This window comes from Hemicordylus capensis, chromosome 5, assembly GCF_027244095.1.
Source record: "Hemicordylus capensis ecotype Gifberg chromosome 5, rHemCap1.1.pri, whole genome shotgun sequence".
Classification (NCBI taxonomy): domain Eukaryota; kingdom Metazoa; phylum Chordata; class Lepidosauria; order Squamata; family Cordylidae; genus Hemicordylus; species Hemicordylus capensis.
The window spans coordinates 83,944,939-83,968,973 of record NC_069661.1 but is presented as its reverse complement, the minus strand read 5'-3'; the positions used below and the strand labels follow the sequence as shown (position 1 = coordinate 83,968,973).

Genomic DNA, 24,035 nt, shown 5'->3' with positions numbered 1-24,035 from the left:
GATATATACAATTTTGCATGGGCGTTATGTGAAAGCCTCCCCCTCCCCATTTTTTAAAAAAAGAATTAGCTGTGCTTAATTGAAACATCAAAGAACTCCCTTAATGGGGATAATAAATGCATTAAAATAGAGAAGAGAATACACATTTTATCTGGTTTAAATACACATTTTATCTACAAGTATAGAGGCAATATTCCACCTGCTCTGCTCACCAAGGGCAAAGTATGGAACTGCTCATAGGCCTTTTCTCCTGACTCCAAACTGCCCTGCTGTTTCAGTCATATTGTATGGCACATTCACAAAGAACCAAACCCTAACCCTTTGCAGCATCCATGGATCTAGGACAGTATGTACTATGTGATAATGGCAGGTGAGATACAGGGACATCTTGGTTCCCTGTAAGACAAACATATATGTAAATCGACATGTGCCTAAAATAGCAAGGATGACCTGATGTCAGAAGGGCAGAATTATAATACAGATTAATGCGGAAGCGACAGTAAAAGTGATATGACGTTTCTGATCAAAATAATGTCATTTTTGGATGTGTAAAGTGATGTGGCCATAGCTCAATGGTAGAGGATTTGGGGCGGTATAGAAATATGACAAATACATACATACATACATACATACATACATACATACATACATACATACATACATTTGCTTTGCACACAGAGGGTCCCAGGTTCAATCTGGGACCTGCCATGAAAGATGAAGGCTAGGAAAGGCTCCTGCCTGAAATCTTGGAGAACTACTGCCAGTCTGTATAGACAATACTGAACTGGATGATCCAATCAGGGGTGTATCTATACATGAACGGATGGGTTCAAAGAACCTGGGGGCCCCAGCTCCTGAGCTCCATCCCTCCGTATTTTTTTCATTATCTCCCTCACTCGGAGAGGCCCCTGGGGATAGGGGCGAATATGGATCCCCTCTCCCCTACCTATGCCCCTGGAACCAATTGTGTGACTTGGTATGAGGCAGATTCCTATGTTCCTATGTTATATAAATCATCAGATTTTCTACATTATATATTACATGATTATGTGATAAGGAATTTATGTCAGAATACTGCAATGTGTTGTACATGGGACTGCTTATGAAAATGGCTCAGAAACTGCAGATGGTTTAAAATGGGGCCACAAGATTATTAATTTGGGCTGGGCATATCAGGGCAGTGCTTTGTCAGTTGCACTGAACCAACTGGTTTCCAGTCCATTTCCAGGCCCAATTCAAAGTGCTGGTTTTAACTTTTAAAGCCCTAAATGGTTTGGGACCAGGTTATCTGAGAAAGTGCCTTGCCCAAAATGTCCCTACAAGTGTTCCCTCGAATTGTTTTTCATCTCTGTGCAGAATGAGTTTTGTTCCAAGTGGCAATATCAAGGCAGTGTGTGGCATATACAATACAATACAATACAATACAATACAATACAATACAATACAATACAATACAATACAATACAATACAACAAATATTTATATACCTATTTATATAGCTTTTCAACCAAAGTTCCCAAAGCGGTTTACATAAATAAATAAATTTTTTTTAAAATGGCTCCCTGTCCCCAAAGGGCTCATAAGAACACACCTGCTGGATGAGGCACAAGGCCATCTAGTCCAGCATCCTGTTTCACACAGTGGCCCACCAGATGCCTCTGGGGAGCCCACAGGCAAGAGGTATGTGCATGGCCTCTCCCCTGCTGTTGCTCCCCTGCAACTGGTATTGAGAGGCATCATTTCTCTGAGGCTGGAGATGGCCCACAGGCACCAGACTAGTAGCCATTGATAGACCTGTCTACCATGAATCTGTCTAAGCCCCTTTTAAAGCCATCCAAGCTGGTGGCCATCACCACATCCCATGGCAAAGAATCCCTCACAATCTAAAAAGAAACATAAGAAAGTAACCAGCAACAGCCACTGGAGGGATGCTGTGATGGGGTTGGATAGGGCCAGTTGCTCTCCCCCTGCTAAATAAAGAGAATCACCACTTTTAAGAGGTGCCTCTTTGCTCAGTTAGCAGGGAATAATTTAGAGTGGGGGCCTTCCTGATTCAACCTGAGCGGGATCTAAAATTAACTCAGCAGACATTTTTAAAAGTGTGAAAACATGCACGTGTGCACGCCTTAGAGGGAACACTGGAGGAACACCCCGACCTTGAGATCTTCTTCAGAAGCCCTGCTCTGAATACCCCTGCCACATGAGGTGAAGTGGGTGGCTACTAGGGAGAAGGTCTTTTCAGTGGTGGCACCCCGTTTATGGAATAGCCTCCCCAGTGAAGCTCACTTGGTACCATCACTTTGTTCTTTTAAACGCCAGTTGAAGACCTTTCGGTTTACCCAGGCCTTTTAAAAATATTTCTAAAACAGTTTTAAAACTGATTTTGTACTTTATTGTAATATTTTGTTTTAATACACTTTTGTATGTTTTATTCAATTGCTGTTTTATTGTTTTACTTTCTGAGCCTCCCAGAGAATAATTGTTATGGAGTGGCCAAAAAATAAAGTTGTTGTTAGTTCTGGTATGATGAGGAATAATAGCATGAAGTGGGTGAGGGGGAAAATCATTTTCTAGTTAAAATACTAAGCCATTTTTAAATAATTATATTTTAACATACTTAATTAGTGTCTTGAAAATATATTTGACTTACCTTAAAACATATTATAAAATGGATTTGTATCAGGCTTTTGAGTGGTAACAAAAATGTTTTTTAAAATGCCCTAGAGCTGACTTTTGTATGATTTAACTGGGGAAGAACGACTAAACTACAGGCAAGTTCTTGGTATTGTAACTGATACTTGCTCTAATGATGAGATGGAAGTCCTCCCCCCCCTTTTCTCTCTTTTCCTTTTCTTTTGTTGTTGTTGTGTGTATATTAGGGTGTGTGAATTCTCATTCTATCATAGCAAATGAGATTTTTTTCAATTAGACAACTCTCATGACCCCACTTTCACTTTTTCACACTCTCAATTACTATGAATATGAGGAAGTAATCAGTTTAGCACACTTCACCTTATGAAGACAAACCTCAGAATTCACCAAAATTCACCCCTCTGCCCAATCACTCTGAAATTGGGGACGGGTGGTAGCCTCCACCCATTAGGCACTATCTACCAGCCCACCCCACTCCTTTGGGGCAGATCCACTTTCTGCCCCCAATGTACCCCAAAGACACCAAAACTTCAAATATTCCCAAAAAATCAGGCCTCTGCCCAATCCCCCTGAAATTGGGGTGGTAGCCTCCACCCATTAGGCACCACCACCCCACCCCATTCTTTTGGGGCAGATCCACTTTCTGCCCCAATCTGCCCCAAAGACATGAAAACTTCAGAAATTCCCCAAAAATCAGCCCTTTGCCCAATCCCCCTGAAATTGGGGTGGTAGCCTATACCCATTAGGCACTACCACCCCACCCCACTCTTTTTGCTCAGATCCCATGCTATGCCCCCAAATTGCCCCAAAGTCATTAAAACTTCAAAAAATCCCCCCAAATCAACCATGAATCGAATCACCTGAATTTTTCATGCCCGAAATTCGGGTGATTCGGCTCGGGCCCAAAAAATATCGGGGGACATCGGGGGTGATTCGGTTCAGCCCCGAATCACCCAAAATTGCTCATTTTGGGCACAGATCGTTCTGTGCCCGAAATTTTTTGCACATCCCTAGTGTATATGTGTGTGTCTTATGTTGTGGAAAAATCGAATAAAAATTATTGAGGGGAAAAAGAAAGAAAAGATATTTGACAATGATTTGTCAGTTTCCATAGGCAAAAATCACTAGAAAGCTGTGAAAATGTAGTCTACAGTCATGTGAGGAAGATTGGGATATATATATATAATCCTGTACTTTTACCAAGCCACCTAATGGTGCAGCGGGAAAATGACTTGATTAGCAAGCCAGAGGTTGCCGGTTTGAATCCCTGCTGATATGTTTCCCAGACTATGGCAAACCCCTCCTGTATTCTACCAAACACAACCACAGGGCTCTGTAGTCACCAGGAGTTGACACCAACTCAGCAGCACACTTTTCCTTTTCCTTTCCCCAAAAGCCACCTAATGGCGCAGCAGGGAAATGACTTGACTAGCAAGCCAGAGGTTGTTGGTTAAAATCTCCGCTGACATGTTTCCCAGACAATGGTAAACGCCTATATTGGGCAGCAGCAATACAGGGAGATGCTGAAAGGAGGCAATATTGCACAGGAGGAGGCAATGGTAAACCTCTCCTGCATTCTGCCAAAGACAACCACAGGGCTCTGTGGTCGCCAGGATTCAACACTGACTCAATGGCACAATTTACTTACTTTACTTTTACCAAGTAGCTCTCCCCCCCCCCCCACTCATTTCTTCTCAAACAAGCTGGTGAGGTGAGATAGAGACTGGCTGACATCCAAAGCAATGAACCATTGGCGAACAAAAAATGTTGTGCCACCACAAGACATTAGCTTTATTGTATTAAATAAGACCAGGCGCGTAACAATGATAGGGCAAGGGGAGACAGTTGTCTGGGGGCCCCACTGCCTGGAGGGGCACCCCAGAGGCACCTCATGTGACTCCCCATTGCCCCCTGCCCAGCCCCATAGCCTCTCAGCCACTTGCCCTGTTCGCCGTCTCTCCTGCTTGTTCTGCTGGCCCGCAATCGAAGCAGCAGGCAAGCTGCAAAGAGCTCCTTTTCTCCCGCCTCTCAGCTGATCGGCGGGTGGGCGGGGCTTCCACGGAGGCCTCCGTGTAGGCCGCAGTGAAGCCTGAACTCGAGTAGGGCCCAAGCCAGCCAGGAAGGAGGAGGCAGCCAGAGTGTTCTCTGCAGTAGAAGACCCTTTGCTGCCCTGCTCAACCCAGACCAGCATTTGCCAGGTAGAGTGTGAACTCCTTTTTGTGGTTACCTTTCCCGCCCCCCCCCCTTTTATAGGGATCTGCTTGCCATAGGGCTTGGATATGGGGGTGGGGGAGGAGGGACCGAGAAGTCTCTGAATATTTATTTTGAAACAGCTTGGAAAATTTGCTGACTAAAAAAAAACTATCTAAAAAGTCCTATAAGTGGCTTGTTTCATGGCAGAAAATTGCAAAAACTTCTGGAACAGTATTTTATTAATTTTATTTATTTATTCATTCATTTATAAATGCACTTATGTTCAAGTTGTTTTGCAACCCAGAAGGTCTGAGTGAGAACTGTGAAGCATGTGTGGTGCTTTTATTTTATTTTTCTTGTGTGTGAACTGCTCCCCAATCACTTGCAGGGACTTCAGGGTAAATCTGGCCAACATGTGAATGCAGCACCTCCATTCCAGAGGAGATGTGTCTTAAAGGGCTTTAAAAGCCTCCTGTGAAAAACCTCCTGCAATCAAACTTGACTGAATTTGTTCAGAATTCTGAGAAAACAAACATAGGCTCACCCTGCATGGTTGAAAGTCTCCTTTGCTAATCTGCAGCGAGGGGCCCATTTTAATAATTCATCTTTCTAGTGTGTTCTAGGCATTAAAAGTAATACAAATGTATAGTACTCAATGTATATCACTATATATTGTGATGTGTGTGTGTATTCAGTGAAATGTATTTGCAGGCAGCATACTTATTTTGGAATATCAGACTTAAATCCATGGGGGCCTGGGGTGTGCGGAGGCCCTGGACTTTGTGGGGGGGGGCCCATTTTAAAATCTTGTCTCTGGGCCCACTCCAACCTTGCTACGCCCCTGAATAAGACATTAGCTTTGTCGCACTAAGGGACTTGCATATTTGAGCTCCTTGCACTGTAGCGCTCTTGCACAAATCTCCCATTAAAAGTTGCACAATTTCTCAGTTGCACGACTGTGCAACTGTTGTAGAAGCTCCAAACTTGGTGCTGCTAGCTAGCACAACAATTGTGCACTAGCACAATGTCTTCCCACAAGCGGTTTGTTGCTCTGGATGCCAGCTAGTGACTGCTGCAATATAGGGAGTGTTCAATAGTTACTGAAGGTTATATATTATTTTGTAACTTGCTACTCGGTAATATATCTTCTATTTTTAGTGCAGATGTGTGGGTGTGTATAAAAGAGGAAACATTACTTCTTCAGCTATAATGCTTCCTTTGTATAATAATAGAGATGATACTGAAGCAAAGGAACTTTTTTTTTCCTATTGTATTTGGTGTTTTCTGTGAATCATTTCAAACACACCTTGAAACATTAATGAACTCACTGTGTCAAGTTTGGTGAGCACAATCTCTCTTTCAAAGAAGATTATAGTACAATGTTTTTAGAAGTAACTCCTGTTTCAGTCTAAACTCTGTGCTTGTGGTTCTCCCAGGCAGCACCCAAATCCTTTCAGGTCTACATTGGATCTACAGAGAACAAGTAGAAACCTGGAATCTCAACAACAAAAGGGCTGAACTCAAGCAATTTGGGAAGACGTTACAGAGAAATCAAACAGGTTTGATATGCATATCCTATGGAACCAACCTTAGAAAATTAAAAGATAATCATCAATAAAGATATATCTCCATGGACCAATCTCACCCATCCAAGTGCTGACAGCCATTTCCTCCACTCACTGATTAAATTCACATTGAAGACCAGAGCTTCATGATTAGATTAATCCTGAAGGTCAAGCTTCATACTCATAGTGATCTCCACCTTTGGGCTATTCAGATTATATGAATTCCACCCCCACCCCAAACAACAGCTTGGCTACTAAAAACATCAACACTGAGATTAGAATTCTAGAAGATGGAAGCACTCTAAAATTTGACCCCGAAAGCTCAGTCCTTAGGACATTAAAAACCCTCTTAGAAGCAGAACCTTTTACAGTTCATGGATTAAGGATTCACCAAGCTTCACGCCATTCTGTTTCCAAGGATTGTGGTTGCTCACCTCTCACTAACACAACCACCTCACAGGGAAAGCACAGAGAAAGAGAGAGCCCATTCTGTGAATGAGTCCTGGAGAGTCCCAAGACAGAGAACCTCTGAGCTGAAATCACTATTTTTGGGGCCCCTCAATTCCTAGCAAGCTAAGGACCTAGCTGCCTGGAAATTCCCTGTGCCAATTGAATCTCCCATCTCACTGCTCCAGCACAGGGCAAAGCTGCAAGACAGGTAGCTATTGAACTCTTTCTCCATTCCCATCTTTTCTCTCTCTCACACTCCCATTTCCTAGTGCCCATAACCGTATCTCCTGTCCTTCAGTGCTAACCCGTAAATGTGAATTAGGGGCAACTCTAATTAACCCCCTAAGGGAGGATTAGCAAATCTGCTAAGGTGCTAACCACTGCTTTTTACTTGTAAATATCTGTTCTTTAATAAATCACAGCTTTGCTTTTAAGAAACTGGTGTGCACCCTATTGTGCCCTTCTGAATACTCTAACTTGGGCGTATCCTATCTATGGTCAAATTTCCCAGTACCTCAGTGTATAATTTGGCTGTGTGCAAGTTTTCACTAAACTGAGTTAAATTAAGCCAACATTAAGCCAAAGCATAGTCATGAAGGGTGATAACTACCACACTTCAGAGCAAATCTGGTAATAGATTTATTTGTGGAGAAGGTTTATGCAACTGTAAACTGGTAACCGTGTATGTACATTCTTCTCCTGCAGTGAGACTCTGAGGGTTTTGTGGGTCTAACCCTGCCGCTGTAGAGGGTAGAGGTCACAGCAGTTGTCAGCAGTGCAGTGTTCAGGTGGATGGACCCAGTAAGCTGATTTGGGGTGAGTCAAAAGCAAAAGTGGGGACAAATAAGGAATGAAGAGAGGGAATGTGTAGGTACTAGAATGGAAGAGAATGATAGAGGTGGAATGAGGGAGAAGATGTGGAAGAAGATGGAAGCAGAGAAAGAACTGAGAGGAGAGAATAAAAAGGAATAAAAAGAATAGAAGGCAGATAAAAATTGGGGAAAGGGATGGTAGAAGAAATAGGGACTAGGGATGTCAGATCCAAATGTCAAAAACAATTTAGCAATGCTGATCCTGTTTGTTATTGAACAAGATTGCATTCACTCTGCTTTACAAGAGAAAAAAAGCAGCAAAGAAAAATAAACGAAACAATGTCTTAACTGGTAGTTTTACTGTGCTACAATTCAAAACATGCCCTAACCAGCCAACCATATTCTTACTAAAAATTTATTCTAAATAATTTACTTCTTGAAAGGGACATCTGTACAATGCATCCTGCAAAACAGATTGAATGTTTACAGTCAAATTATATATGTGAGAAAAATGTGGTTTTCAATAGAAAAAGCTTTACAATAAAACTTTACAATAAAAGTGAGGTTTTACAATAAAAATAACATAAGATTAACTATAGTGCTTCAAATGGCAGGTCATAAATTAGTCTTTCAAGGATGTGTGGAGTTATTGATGAAGATAACTATTTAGGTCTGGCTTAGAAGCAGATAAAACTCAGCATATTTAAGGTCGTTTTACTTGAACCTATCTTGGCTAGACACTAAAATCAATCATTTCCCCCCACATATATTTATTAATTTCCAACACTATCACAAATTAAAATATGAGATGAGGTATATATTAAATGTGAATTGAAGCTAATTGATGTGTTTGCAGTCCATTTACATTTGTAAAATTATATGACAGAAGAAATTAAAAATTAAGACATTCGTGTACTGTCTCCAAAAATTAAGACATTCATGTACTGTCTCCTCAAGAAATCCAGACACTTTTCATTTGAAATCATTTGTATTTGAAAGTTGTTCATGGGTAACTATGCTTTTAATAAAAATTTAACCGGTAAAAAAGTGACACATCTGACAAGGACAAAGATTAGAAGATTGATCTATGCTGTTATACCTGCCGATTATTATGTTTGTTTTTATTACTGGAAATCGAATCTGTGTGAAAGCAATCTTCAGTGAAAACAACAACAACAACAACAACAACAATAAAATAAGACACAAATTCAAACCATGGTACCTAGACTTCAGTCAAAGACAAATTCTTGAGCTCTGCATCACAGCAAGCAAGATGCTACCACATAGCAAGATGCTTTATGTGATGTTTCACACAGCAATACCCACAATTCTCTCTACTTGATTTCACTATCCAATTTAAGGAGAGCAGAGAAGTGATTACATATCCCTTTTTATATCATAGTAATTCAATGTCTTGCTGATTGTTTTTTAGCACAGAAATGGGAATATCCCCATACATATTTTAATACTTGTACCTGTAACTCGATTTATTACATCAAAGAATGTCTCTTATTTGGCAAATATAAAACATTTGTGAAAAATTTAAAAAATACAGTTTTAGTCTTTTGGAAATACCCTTTTACTACTTGTCAATTTTTGTTTAATTTCATGATACTTTAACTACTTGCAAGATGACATATATCATAGCAATAAGAAAGGAGAATCATGAAAAAGGAGGATCTGACATAACTAGCTGGATGAGCCAAGAACATTATAGTAGTCTACCCTAAGGTTTACAGAATCACAGATGTTGATGGAGATAAAGGGCGGGTCCAGACATAAAAGTAACACCTGATGTTGCCACCATCTCAGGAGCCATCCCCACGGAAGTGTCGACTTCTGTTGTAGGTTCTAATATGCCAGAATTGATCATATGGTCAGAAACCACCAATTTCAGCATATTCTGTCCTAGATATATAGGACAGAATATATAGGACAGAGTATATATAGAATATATACGCTAGATAGCATATTCTATGCTCAGAGAATTTGACATCTATCGCTTACATCAGATCTCAATACAGATGTTGTGGTTTCTGAGGGAAATATGGCAGGGTATGCTGAGACCGATGGATCAGATGACATAACAAGTCTTGACATATTGGAACCTACAGTGGAAGTAGAGGCTTGCACAAGTATGGGGGACATTGCTGCTCCATTTAAACAGGGTTTGGGGGCACATGTAGAGAGGCAATTCAGACTGAAGGATGCCCAACAGCACATTAGGATGTCCTTCAGTGATGTCAGGACGGATGTGCTCTTTGCATGTTTCTGCCCTCTTCACATGTGCTGAGGGCTGCTGTGGCCAGTATCGTTGGAATCAGCCCATGATGAACTGTGATAAAGGCCACTGAAAGAACTAATAAGATTAATTTCCATAATATAGACAAAGACAAACAGCAATTTCACAGCCAATTACTGTGCATGAGCCAACTGTGGGGTGGTAAGAACGCAATCGAGGATGACATCCAGATTCATGAAGTGCTTCCACAAATGTATTTTGCACTAAGTCTTGAGCTTGCATTACAGAGTAGTGTTACACAAGCACAAACATGTTTGTGCTAGCACCAGAAGATGCATAACCTGAGGGATGCCTCATATGTTTTGCAGGGATCTTTTGTGGGCCACCTAATGGTGCAGTGGAGAAGCAACCTGCATAGAGAGCAGGACACTGTTGGTTCGAATCCCCGCTGGTGTGTTTCCGAGAATATGGGAAACCCCTATATTGGCAGAAGCGATAGAGAAAGGTGCTGAAAGTCATCATCTCATATTGCACGGGAGAAGCCAATGGTAAATTACTCCTGTATTCTACCAAGAAAACTACATGGGTCTGTGGTCACCAGGAGTCGACACTGACTCGATGGCACAATCTTTCTTTTCCTTTTTTGTGAAATAGCAGAAGAACGCAATTTCAAGCATCCCTGTAACTTTGCGCATCCATCTGATGTTCTTGCACTCGCCCAACTTTGTTCATTGGGCAAGTGTTTCATTACTCTGGCTATCAGCCAGACTCTGTAAATATGACTAAACCTCCAGAAATATGGTTTTGTAGTTCTGAATTTTGTTTGATTGCTGGTCATATCTACTGTATCTTATATGCCATGATTAATTTTTAAATATACATGGCTTTATTTTAACAAAGACATAAATTGATTTATTCAAACCATGTTTAATGTGCTTTTTTCATTCACTGAAAAAGTCTTTGCTTGCAGCATTTGAAAATGATGGATTGTATTATAGTTGTATTATTGACCAATATTTAAAATATGCAGTGCTAAAGGACAGGTAGTTTTGTTAGTTATTTTCTATAACAGGAGTTTACCATGTTTTCAAAGTGGAGAATATTAAATAGTAATTAGAAATGTTCAAAATATATGCAAAATACAGATGTTCATATCTGTCTTCCTAAAAGTTAACCTTATTATATACCTTCCTCTTTTTTTGTCGAGACACAGAGAAAACAATGAGAACTATGGCCCCGTTCAGACCGAGTGTCAAACCATGGGTAGACAAAGCTGTGGTTAATCTGTGAAGCTGAGAATCATACTGTAGATCAGGCTTCCCTAACCTGCGGCCCTCCAGATGTTGATAAAGTACAACTCCCAGTATTCTCAGCTGCAATTTATTGTGGCTGGGATGATGGGTATTGTAGTTCAGCAACATCTGGAGGGCCACAGGTTGCGGAAGCATGCTGTAGACTATTGCTCAATTGTGGTTTGGCAACCTCCAGCTTCTGGAAAGAGGAACTCCTCCCTCTTCCTAATCCACCCAGTCTACATCCCAGCAAGTTCCATTCCACTCTCATTGGCAGACATGGGCAAGGCCTAAGCACCTCAGTAAAATGGCAATGATTGGCTACGATGTTAGAGGGGGCATGCTCAGTGTGACCATGCCTTTTCAGCATTGATTGCAAAGACATTTTAACCCTTTCCTCACAGCACTTGCAGCACTGCCTTTGCAAGAACTCCCAAGCTACACAATCATGCACACGCACAATTACTGATACCCCATGATGGCAAGGGGCATTGCCAGATGGCAACAGGGTCTTCGGGGGAGAGACGCAGAACAATAACCGAGAAATTAGGGCAAGGGGATGGTGGGTTGGTGGCTGGGTGGGCAGGAGAAGGGACTAGTCAAATTTATCCCTTTTGTGTGGTGGATAAACCCCAGCCCACTGTGTGGTGGGGGGAAGCAGGCGGCTCTAGCACCCAGCCACTTGACCGCCATTGCATGGGTCTGCCCCCCATCAGTGGGGAAGTATCCTGTTAAAACATTTGACCAGTCTCCACCCTTTGATTGCTACAAAACCACACCAAGAACGAAGTTGTAAGTAAAGGCCCTTACATAGTGAGCAGCTGCGCTTTCTGCATATGATAAAATGGCAGCACCACTCTTCTGTAATGAAAACCAGAGGCAGTGTACGGCTTTAAAATAGTGTTTACTGATTGAAAACATTGGAACTCCCATCCACAGGGGTGCTTGAAAAAAACACAAACCTTTCTGCATGGAAATTGAAATTCCTAGTAAAAACATGGGCATTAAACATGAGCAGTAAAAACCTTTTTGAATTTTTGTGTGAAAACAACTGTTCACCAACACTAGAGTGCAACAACCACACACACAATGATGGCTTGAAGAGCAGAAGTGAATTTGTGCATTAAAAAACGGAACTCAGTCACATTTTTTTCAGAAACTGCTCCTCCATATGTAAGGTTGAGAAAGAATCAGGAGGATGCTTGCCACCACCATCCCTGTGATGTTTCCCTTTCCCCTTCCCGCAACCTAGGCAGGCATGTGGCTGTGCACCCTTGCCTTTCTGCAAAGTTGGTGTTTATGCTTATTTTTATCATCACAACAACCCTGTGAAGTAGATTAGGCTGAGAGATACATGACTGGCCCAGAGTCACCCAGTGAGTTTCATGGTTGAATGGGGATTCAAACCTGGGTCTTCCCAGTAACCACTGCATGCTTTGCATGATGCACGTGTGTTCCTTTCACTGCTGTGCTTTGGGTTTGGGGCGGCAGGTCCTGCAACTCTGGAACCTGGGGGGGTGGGGGGGGGGATACTGTATTGACTGCTGATGTGTGAGCAGGCAATAGAGCTGTGCCAGCATGTAAGGTGTGCCAGCATGTAAGGTGCCAGCATGAGCACTTGTGGCTGTTACAATTGCTGCTAGTGTGTGTGTGTGTGTAAGCGGGGGCGGGGGTGGGGGCGGGGGAGGTGAGCTTGTGCCTGCTTGGCCAAAGGTGCAAATGATTCAGCCATCCTCTCAAGGTAGCATTCAAATTGCCTCTCTTCTGCAGCAACGGAGCACTCCATGGCCCTGACCATTTCCTGCATTGCATGCTTGGAGACCGCCTGAAAGTTCCTCCTGTCATCTGCCCACCTCTGGTCTTCGTTGTGGTCCAGTTCTCGGAAGAGGGTGCATGTGGCCTATGAACTCTATGCATTCTGGGCCACAAGGTTTTTTGCAAGCTGCAAGTGATCCACACACCTCCTGCTCCTCCGTTGTGCTGCATGCTCTGTATTGGAGAGTGGTCAATGTTGGTGCTGTTCCGGGTGCCGGCCCTTCTTCTGGAGCTGCAGGATGAGTGCGCACATCCTCTTGTGGCAGCGGTTCCCTGGTGTGTGTGTGTGTGTGTGTGTGCATAAAGTAGTTAGCCTGGAGGGAGAATTGTGAAAAAGGAGTTGAAGACTGTTGTTAAGAACCATAGTTTGAACTTGTTTTAAAGTGGTTTGCAAGGAGCATACTAAGTGTGTTTGGAGGAATGCCTCCATAGACTGCATGATTATTCTTAAGGGATAGATCAGAATCTCTAGCAGCTGCAGAAAGTGTTTTCATCTACTCCCTCTTTCTGCTTCACATGACTTCTGTGAACTGTATATGTCCTAAAGGTGCCATTTGTTAGAGTGGCAGCTGGAATCCTTTTCCAAATGGTTTTTACATATATTATCACTCTGAAAAGTTGTTCCCTAGCTCTTAATGGAAGGCCTGGAAGAACTGGGCTCTAGCCACGTTTCTGTAGCACAACTCCCATCATCCCCAGGTGCAAAAACCAGTGGCCAGGGCTGACAGGAGCTGTATTTCAACAACTTTGGCTGGGCCAAGGGTGCCCAGGCCTGTCCCAAGGTAGTATCAATGTCTACAATTCACACATCATTGCACCTGTTATTAATTGTAACAATGAATGCAAGGGTAGTTTGTGGCCAAGACGGATGGTGTGCTAATTGTGCATTGTATTCTGTGAAGATATACAATGTCTTCATTGTATATGAGCTTGGACATAGCTGTCCTTAAGAGCAGTTCTCCCTGCAACTTGTTCAGCTTAGGAGGACAGGACAGGTGCATTCACCAGATACGTCTTCTTGTTGAAGATAGTGCTCTCCTGAAGTATTGTCTGGACCACCAGCTCCTTCAGTGAGCAAAGGTGAAAGTAGCTAATGTCAAAAAGTTTTTTCACTGCCCATCCTGGAGAGCACGTCCATCAGGGACATTTCCTCTGACTGATGCTTCCTCCAGGAAACTGCTTGTGCTAAGTCGGACACACTGCACATGGTCCCACTCTGGCAGGGAAACTTGGCTGTCTTCTTCCACATATTGTGTGGGCGTTAGGTGCTCAAGGGCCTCAATTTGTGTCTCGCCATCTTCTTCTCAGAGCCTATGGAGTACAGTGCAGACTGAAGTGTCTGTCCTAGGCATCCACAACCTGCACAAGGTGTGCTGCACTCTCCACCTTCCTGGGAAGCTTCAGCAGCAGCAGCTTCACACATGTGCTCCATGGGAAGCTGAGGCCTGTGTAACTGGCTTGCCACCCCTGAGCAACTTGCAACCTCTGTGGCCAGAGCCTGTAACGTTGACATAGCTGGATGCTGCACCACGGCTTTGGCTGCTGTGGAACTACCTGGATGAGCAGAGGAGGTGGTGGCTGACAAGGCGGTGGTCAACATAGCTCCCTGGGTAAGGAGCATGCTGCTCCCTGGCATGCTGGTTGGTGGTGCCATCTGGCTTGCTCTTTGCCTCTTCTGTGGGATGAGGTTTCCACTCCCAGTTGTGATTCTGGGCATTATTTCCCTCCAATCCAGGAGGACTGATGCCAGCTGGTCATAGTGTGTCATGGTTCTTGGCTCCACTCTTGACATTTTGTTGTGGGTGGTCACCTCCTTGAATTTCTTTTTCAGGAACTACAGTCTTTCCTCCCCAGTGCACTGGAAGCCCTTCTCTGCCACCTGCCTAGAGATCCAGTTGAAGGTGGTCTTGTTCCTGAACTGCTGCTGCAATTGAGACTGGACATGGTCAGAGGTCCATGAACACCCCCATCTCTGTCTCTATCCACAAACTTTCCTGCTTCCATCCCCCAGTTTGGCTGCTTTTTGTGGTGGTGTCAGTGCCAGTTCTGCTTGGCGAAGCCGCTGTAGACTGATCATAGACTGCATGGCTGTGGTGATTTCCCAAGTACTGTCATAGGATCAGGGCATGGGGTGCTATCCTGATTTCTCCCCTCTCAGGTGAGGGGGAAAGAGGAGGGAGGGGGGCATCTACCTTGTGCATGCAAAGCCAGCAGTGTGCAGGAGAGGAGAACTATGTGCATGCAAAGCAAGCGACATGGGATACAGGTGGGAGACAGGTGTGGATGAAAACCTCCTGCATGAAAATAAAGCCACGCACAAGCCCTCATTTTTATGAGGGAAGGATCAAACTGAGGGCTATTGAGATGTATGTGATCAGAAATGTGTTCAGTTATTTGTGCTACTAGGGCTTAATGTGTACACAAAGCACTTCAGTGATGGAGACCTCTCCTGCTGTCCTTATCTTGACCTCCTACCTTTTATTTATTTATTTATTTATTTATGCTCAGGAACACACAAGGAGCAAAACACGCAGGGGGAAGCAGGCTTGCTCAAATGTGGTTCTGTCCCTTTAAATGCATGAACTCTAGGAACACCGCACCCACGTTGCCAAGTAGCAGCAAGAGAAGTAAAGAGACAGCCGAGGGTGGAGCATCAGCTGCAAGAGGTGGCTAGGAGAAACGCTAACTGAGCAAAGAGGCACCTCTTAAAATGGTGATTATCTTATATTTAGCAGGTGGAGAGAACTGGACCTATCCAACCCCAGCACAGCATCCTTCCTGTGTCTGGTGTTGGTGTATGCCTTATGTTTCTTTTTAGACTGTGAGCCATTTGGGGGTTCACAGTCTAAAATTATATTTAAATAATAAATATTATTTATTTATTATAAATAATAAACAACATTTATTAATTTTTCAATGTAAACCACTTTGGAAACTTTTGTTGAAAAGCGGTATATAAGTAGTAGTAGTGGTAGTAGTAGAAGAACTGACACATTTCTGGGATGTTCTAAGCTGTCCTTTCTAAGGTTGTGGGAGGAGCTTGTGTAAAAAAACCCAGGTTATAGTGACAGCAGAATTCAGATGACACAATGGTGCCTTTGAACCTCAGGTTTCAGTAGCAAAACCTACTACAAACTGAGGGTTCTAAATTCAGGTTTGAAAGCAAAAATTGAGCCATGGTTGGGTGATGAAACTGCAGCTTCACACATTTGGATGATCACAAACTCCAACCTCTGACACTTTTACCTCTGGTTTGGCATTATGTCTGTATGGGGCCTATAACAATTTTCTGGTATATTAATACATATGGTTAAGGATGTGCAAAAATCAATTTTTTTGATTCCATCTGTTCCCAAATTAAATCACCCCTGATTTGTTTGGGGTCCAAATCTGCCCCCCAAATCACCCCAGATTCGATTTGGATCTGAATCAATCCAAATCTGAATCTGAATGAATTAAGGTCAAAAAGAGGATTACGAGGGCAAAAGAGTTGGGTGGGTGGTAGTGTCCAATGTGTGGAAGCTGTCACCCAGATTTCAAAGAAATTGGCCAAAGGGGTGATTTTTAACAATTTTTTTGAAGTTTGTGCATCTTTAAGCTTTTCCCCATAGGGAATAATGGGAATTTCAGAAGCCCCATAACTCCACATGGGGAGCACTAGGGTGGCCCAGAGTGGGTTGTTGTGGGTAGTAGTGCACAATGGGTGGAAGGAAACTACAACCCAAATTTCAAAGAAATTGGAAAGGGGTGATTTTTGACCAATTTCAGAGGTTTGCACATCTTTAAGCATTTCCCCATAAATAGAAATGAGGATTTCAGCAGCCCCTTAACTCTATGTGGGGGGCACCAGGATGGCCCAAAGTGGGTCATGGTGTAGTACATCTGGGGTGCCAACCCCCCCACTCCCCCAACCACAAGCCCTTGGGCTACTGGGTTTTGTTGTTATTTTCAATTTATGAAGTGTTCTGAGAGTGCATTCTTTGGTGCAAAATGGTAGTGGATTCTCTGGTCATTCATTATTTTGCAGCAAAGATTATGAATGAACAAAGATGAACAATGATAGTGGATTTATGGTTCATTCATCGTTTTGCACCAAAGATGATGAATGAACATCTTTGTCCATCTTTGTCCATTTATTCAAAAAATTGTTTAAAATAACCCTTTTGGCCAATTTCTTTGAAATTTCTTCCACCCATTGGGCACTGCTACCCAACCCACTGTGGCCACAAAATGGAGGTCCAAATACCTGAATTTTTTTGCTTCCGAATCTGGGCAATGTGTTTTGTACACAAATTTGGGCAATTGAGCACAGGGGCAATTTGTTCTGTCTACAAATTCCCTAAATCAGCTAGATTCGGGTGAAAATCATTTTGTACCAAAACTGATTTGCACGTGCCTATATATTGCATAGACAGAATGCTTTGCTTCTGTGATTTTTGCATTGAAAACCCAAGCAGAAATGTTACTAAGTTCTAGCTTCCAAAAACGTAAATAATGTGCTCCTTTTTTTTCTAAAGTCCATCAGGGCAGCAGCATACCTCCCTGCCGCCCTGTTGCACCTGTTTACCAGATACAACCATAAGTATACAACATGACTGCATGCGCCGACACAAGCACATGCACGTCTCTCGCTCACTCACTCAGAGAAGCCCAGTCTGAGTTAGGCTGTGCATGAGAACCACTGGGATTGGGTCTGATCCCGGTGGGGCAGCAATGCCTTGCCCCGCTTTTAAACCCAGCTCTTATCCAGGGTTAAGTTCTCAAGTGAATCCTTAACCGTAGCTCCAGGTTCAGGTGTTCGCTGGGCTGCGTTCAGTCCCAGTGGACACAGAGATGGTTGCCCAGAGTGCCCATCTTCTCAGGGAATCCCCCAATGCATCGTGCATGTCGTGCAGTGCATTCTTGGATATCTGAAGGCCAGGATGCATTGTTCTACTCTGTGGCTCCCAGATCATCTGGAAGTATGGTCCGCGCTCCCAGCAACAGGCAACTACTTGTTTTGTGGGGAGGGGAATGAGCTTAACCAGCCCTTCCTCTGCCCACCTGCTTCCCTGCCCTTCCGGTCGTGTGAACGACCTCTTAGTACACCAATAATTTAATTATGTGTTATTTATATTTGGTGACAGAAAAGAAATCCGGAGGCTGCAGCATTGGACATTTTCTAGCTTGAGCATGTGGAATCATTTTGTTTTTTCAGATGTCTTACTGCTTTCAGGCCCATGCCTGACCTGACCAAGCCTGACCTGACAATGAAGCTAAGTATGTGATTGGGCTGCACATAGTGATCGACTAATATAGGCCAATTAGTTGTATAATAATTTTTAGGGTCTAGCAGAATGGTTCATGCCCAAGCAGAAACCTCTGCTTCTATGATTTTCCTCTCACAGAACAGGCTGTTTTCTGTGAGTTTGCAATAGTAGGATGGTCATGAACAAAGAAGGTTCTGCAGTGGCTGCTATGGAACATGCCAATAGGTGATTTAGCAGGAGTGATACTAGCTGATCATGGTGAAGGCTGGCTTGAAGAACATGATCTACTAAACGAGAGCATCTATTTGACATACATTGGATTTAAATAATTATACTGCCTCGTTTACAGTTTAGGAAAAGTGCCAAACATATTCAATTGCTAGGCTACATGTTAAAAATAATCCTTATCTTTATGTGACGGTGTAATTTAAATTAGCACCTGATTCACTAAAGTCCATAATTTAGGACGGCACAGATTCTACTGAAGCAACTAATTAAGCACTTACTGTAAGGTTACGTTTTTCATTAAATCAATAGGCCCCCAGTGTCAGTAACAAAGTCCTAATTGCTATGAAGTAAATTTAGATTGGAATTTGAATTAAGGAGTGATTTTCAATCTAACCACAGCATGTAAATATTGTAAACTGCCAGAATTACAGTTCAATAAAATTGAATGGATTTCACTTTAGATAAACCAAATGCAAATGTGCCAAAAAAGGCCTGCTGAAATGCTGCAAAGATCTTGGCAAATTTCATACATGTACAACATCTAATACACTGTTTTTGCAACAAACATGTTAAGGCATGAGAATGTAACCCCTGTCTATTTTACTATGTTCTAAATATTTCATTATCTGTTCTGAAAATGAATAAATTTAATCATTCCCAAGTGATCAAGCAAAATGATCGCTAATGTGCCCACTTACTGTGTTGCTTTAGTTTGATGACTATATTGTTGTGCTAAAGCACAGTATGAAACCAGGTTATCAGGTTATAACTGGCAGGGATGAAAAAAGCCAAGTGCTGGGAAACACAAAATAACCCGTTTTCTAGGCATGAAACATGCACTTTGAAGATTCAAAAAGCAAAAAAGAGATCCTTATAAAATTACAGACAATAGAATACTAATCAAACAAGGATAAGATTGAAAATAATTGGAAGTTTGTGAGGATTTCATTTTGCTTCAAACAAGCACTAAATCCACAGGATATTAATTAAAAACAGGGGAGACTATAGAGTAGGTTATGTTACGTTAAGCAACAAAATCTGGAAAATGCCTGTATTAAAGGGTCATGTGCTATTATTATAAGCTTTCTGTTGACCTGAGCATCACAATGTATTGTATGGGAGGTCATTAAAGTTTCTAAGAAAATTCTGGTCACAGTTACCGTTTAATTCTTTATAATATATTGCTTACTGATTTAACTCATATCAGGGAAAATCAAGACTGTCATTCTTGTTACATCTACATATACCATGCAAGATACTCACTTGAGTTTCCTCCTAATATCAGTGACATGTTACAAAATAGTATGTATGGCAAATCTTATCATATTTAAGGCACTGGGAAAAACTGCATAGTAAAATTTTCTGAGAAGAAAAATCTTATGTAAATTTTATGCAGATGAACTAAAAACAGGAATGGGGGAAAATTTCCAGAATATTTTCTGGAAGGTTTTCAAATTTACAATTTTCTGGAAAAACTACATCACTGTCTAATCTCACAGACATGCAATAAGCCCAAGTTATTTCAATGAAACCTTTTTGTGATGGCAGTCAAGGATGGCAAAGTAACAAGCACAAGCAAACACACACACACACACACACACACACACACACACACACACACACACACACACACTTTCAGTCTCTACATTATAGTCTTTTACGGGTTATATGAAATAGCTTTATGACATAGGACTCATACCATCTGGAACTTAACACTACTTTTTGTTCCCCCCTGCCCTTCAGTGAATCTACTTTAAAAAAAAAAAAAAAGCAGCTGCACTCTGACCCAGATATAACCAACCAAAATGTCTTTCTGTGTTCAGGGAATCCTGGACTGGGATAGGAGGAACAAGGCTACTCCCTTGGTTTCACAGAGCAAAATATAGGACTTGACTTTCTTCTATCATGCAAGACCCAGATCTGTCCTTGTAGCATTCCACAAGATAAAGCAGCAGCAGATGTGGTTAAATTCTGCCCCATCCTGATCTCTTGCTCTACCATAGGGTCGGTTCAGATAGTACAGTTTCTGGCACATGTGATTATGAAGGGACGTGCCAAGAGCACGCCTGCTGGGATGTTCTCTGCAGATGTCCCAGTGCCCTGCCTACCACAGCATCTCTTTATCATTCATTTGAATGGCCCAATGTGTGCTATCCAAGTACGTGTTTAAACAAGTATTTGGAATGTATTTATAGGGGACATTCAGATGAACAGTTCCCCCATGTGAAAAAGGGATCCCCCATTTGATAAAGAGATGCCCTGGATACTGAGAAGGCTGCTCCAACTCACCTTCTCCCCAATATGGTCATGGAAATGCTGCGATCCGCAAAGATGATCTGCATTGTGCCGTGCAGTGTGGTGCTCCGGAAGCCGGGACAACATGTCCCGGCCTCCAGATATCCCACAATGTACCGTGGCATGAGCACAATGCATTAACAGGATCACCTATCAGATGGGCACCCTAGGGGTCAGTTTCTGTGTCTCCTCGTGCTGTGTGCAGTCCAAGAAGACACACCATACTGGCAGACATGTAAAGGGAGTGCTTGCTCCCTTGAGCTTGGCTAAGTTCTGGGCTTGAGAGTGGAGTTAGGATGGGTGGGTTAGGGATACGTGTGGATCTTGGCACTCGAGCAGCCTAGCCCAGGCAGAACAGCCTGGGAAGAGACTCCATTTTTTATTTTGTGAATGACCTCTATCTTAAGATCCTCTTCAGAGGCCCTCCTCCAGGTTCCCCTGCCAAACAAGGTGAGGCGGGTGGCTACTAGGGGGAGGGACTTTTCAGTGTTTGCATCCCATTTAGCCTCCCCAATGAGGTTCACCTAGCTTTGTCACTTTGTTCTTTTAGACTCCAGGTTTTTTTGTTCACCCAGGCCTTTTAAATTTTGTTTTTTCAGATTTGATCTGATTTTTAAACTAATTTTAAAATGAGTTTTTAAGCTGTTTTGCATTGTATTTTGTATTTTCTTTTCTTTTTTTTGGTCTGATTTAGTATGTTTTTTGTTTTTATTGTATATTTCAATCCTATGTTGTGAGTCGCCCAGAGAACAATTTGTTATGGGGTGGCTAACAAATAAAGGTGTTTCTTCTTCTTCTTCATCATCATCATCATCTATTGCACTGCCCCCACAAAATAGTTTCTAAAGGAAATTCTTGATATTATTGCATTCTCAGCAAGAATATACAAACAAGTCCCATTCAGTTTCCCTCAAGGATTGTATGGGTTTTGTGAACATCGCTGTTGATTATTTTAAAAACCTTCAGGGCTTTTGTCAGCATTTGACAGGAATGTCTAAAAAACCAGATCCTTGCATCCTGTCCACAAGCAACCTTGGGGGAAGGAAACCTATGAATCCCAAAATCCACAAAGAAATTACAGGGAAGACTAGAGACAGTGGAAGAAATGGACCCAGTTTCGAGACATACCCAAATTTCAATGGATTAAGACTCAGTTCAAAATGGGGTATCTTTTTTTGAGTCAGCTACTGTATCTCACAAACTTTTGAGCCTATCTCACTCAAACTTTGTCAGCATGAATATTCTTAAATGATAATCAGAAACCTATTACTGGATATCTTATAGAAATAAATATGCCATGTTGTCATGTTCAAATCCTCATCTTTTCCATGAAGCCTTTGGAACAATCCCATCGTTCTATACTGTATTGTAATTAAGGCTAAGTACACGTAACTTAAATACTTATATATTCTTCCCTGTTTATCCTTGCCTCCTTTCCCCATCTTCTTTCCTTGGGATAGCAGTCATTCTTTGCATGGGTTAACATGACTGCCAGTAACTCAGTAAACTGGGAACATGCCGAGGTAATGTCGGGAACCAAGAGCACATGCTTTTGGTGGGCATGATACTTGAACGTGCCAGGTCTGGTTCCCATGTCAGATTCCCAAGATTCACTGGACATTCTACCAAGATTTTTACCTTCTTGTAATCTACATTTGAGTTGGGCAGAGGATCTGGAGATAAAGTTGGGCGAATCTTGGCATTCAGGTATGAGAACCGGACTTAGGCAGGTTCAGATGTCACAATTCCCTACTGTATGTCCTTGACTTACTGACTTGCCAGCAGCTATGCAAATCCGCTGCTTTTAAAGCACTATGTACATGAATGGGATGATGATGATGATGATGATGATTATGATGATTATGATGTCTGGCTGCTCAAAGGAGTAGGCATGGATTTATTTCACCAAATGTATTACAATGTACTGTGAACTATTTATGAAAAAGTTAATACTTTGTTTCTCTATGTGTCATATTTTTCCAGCTAATTTGTATACACTACTGTTTTCCATTACTAATTGTTTTAAGTAAATACATTTGACGACCTGCTGAAGATGGAAACCTCACTTTAATTTGTAGCCTGCATAGTTCTTAATCTTTTCTAGGTGTCACATGAATTTCGAATTGAAGATCTCTGCTGAGAAAATGATTTTTCTTTTCTTCTTGCAACACATTGACAGCAGGATTCTCTTTCATGGAAAGGGGATCTAAATCTGTGGGCATTTGTTTCTCCTGCGCTTTGCAAACTCAGAACATCCTTGGGTTGGAAACTGGTGCACAAGATTACATATCAAGTACAGAAACATAGTTGTAAAAGTAACTAATTATTCTGCTGGTAGTAAAACTCTATTATAGCTAGTATACCCTGTACCACATTTCAGCATTTGGATCAAGGAAGATCAGAGATCCCTGGGTCTTATCTATAAAAGAGCACCAATGTTAGAGCAGCTATGAGTATATCATCTGTTAAACTAAAACTGAAATAATAATAATAATAATAATAATAATAATAATTATTATTATTATTATTATTAATTCAATTTCTATACCACCCTTCCAAAAATGGCTCAGGGCAGTTTACATCGATAAATAATAAATAAAAATAAATGAGATGGTTCCTTGTCCCCGAAGGGCTCACAATCCAAAAAGAAACATAAGTCAGACACCAGCAACAGTAACTGGAGGTACTGCGCTGGGGATGGATAGGGCCAGTTACTTTCTCCCTGCTAAATAAAGAGAATCACCACATTAAAAAGGTGCCTCTTTGCCCAGTTAGCAGGGGTTAACTGGGCAAATTATCAAATTAATAGTATCTCAGTTAGCCTTGTAACCACTATTATGTGAATATGTTAAATTCACTTAGCACTTAGTATGGGCTGGTTCTTTTGGCTTGCCATAGGCTGTCTGACTGAGAATAGGGAGATTCACATGCCTTGTGCAGCCTGCCATGTAAACTGGATCAGTAACTGTAGCTCAAATTCCAGATTACCAATCCCAGTTAAATGTCAGGTTGGTGTGGCACCAATCTGACACTGGCAAATTTTCCAGATTCTTAAAAATGGAAAGTGGGAGCATGCATGGTGTGTGAATCTCCTGATTCCCAGTCGGGCAGCCTTGGGCGAGCCATGAGAACCTGCCCAATCTAGCCTGCTTTATGTATCTCCATTTCATGATTTCTTGGGGAAAGTTAACATGTCTTTTTCATTCTATTATGGTAAACCAAGTGCTCACCAGGAACCCATG

The 24,035-nt window shown here is 42.0% G+C and overlaps 1 protein-coding gene and 1 long non-coding RNA gene across 22 annotated transcripts in view; one reads left to right on the top strand and one right to left on the bottom strand.

Annotated features, from left to right (window-relative positions):
• The window catches only part of TENM3 (teneurin transmembrane protein 3), a 2,371,016-nt gene that overhangs the window by 1,358,018 nt on the left and 988,963 nt on the right, over window positions 1-24,035 (bottom strand). The gene's annotated exons all lie outside the window — the stretch shown is intronic.
• Window positions 4,719-10,829, top strand: LOC128326203 (uncharacterized). Its single transcript, XR_008307886.1, has 3 exons — window positions 4,719-4,850; window positions 6,282-7,676; window positions 10,283-10,829. It is a non-coding gene; the product is annotated as an uncharacterized LOC128326203 (long non-coding RNA).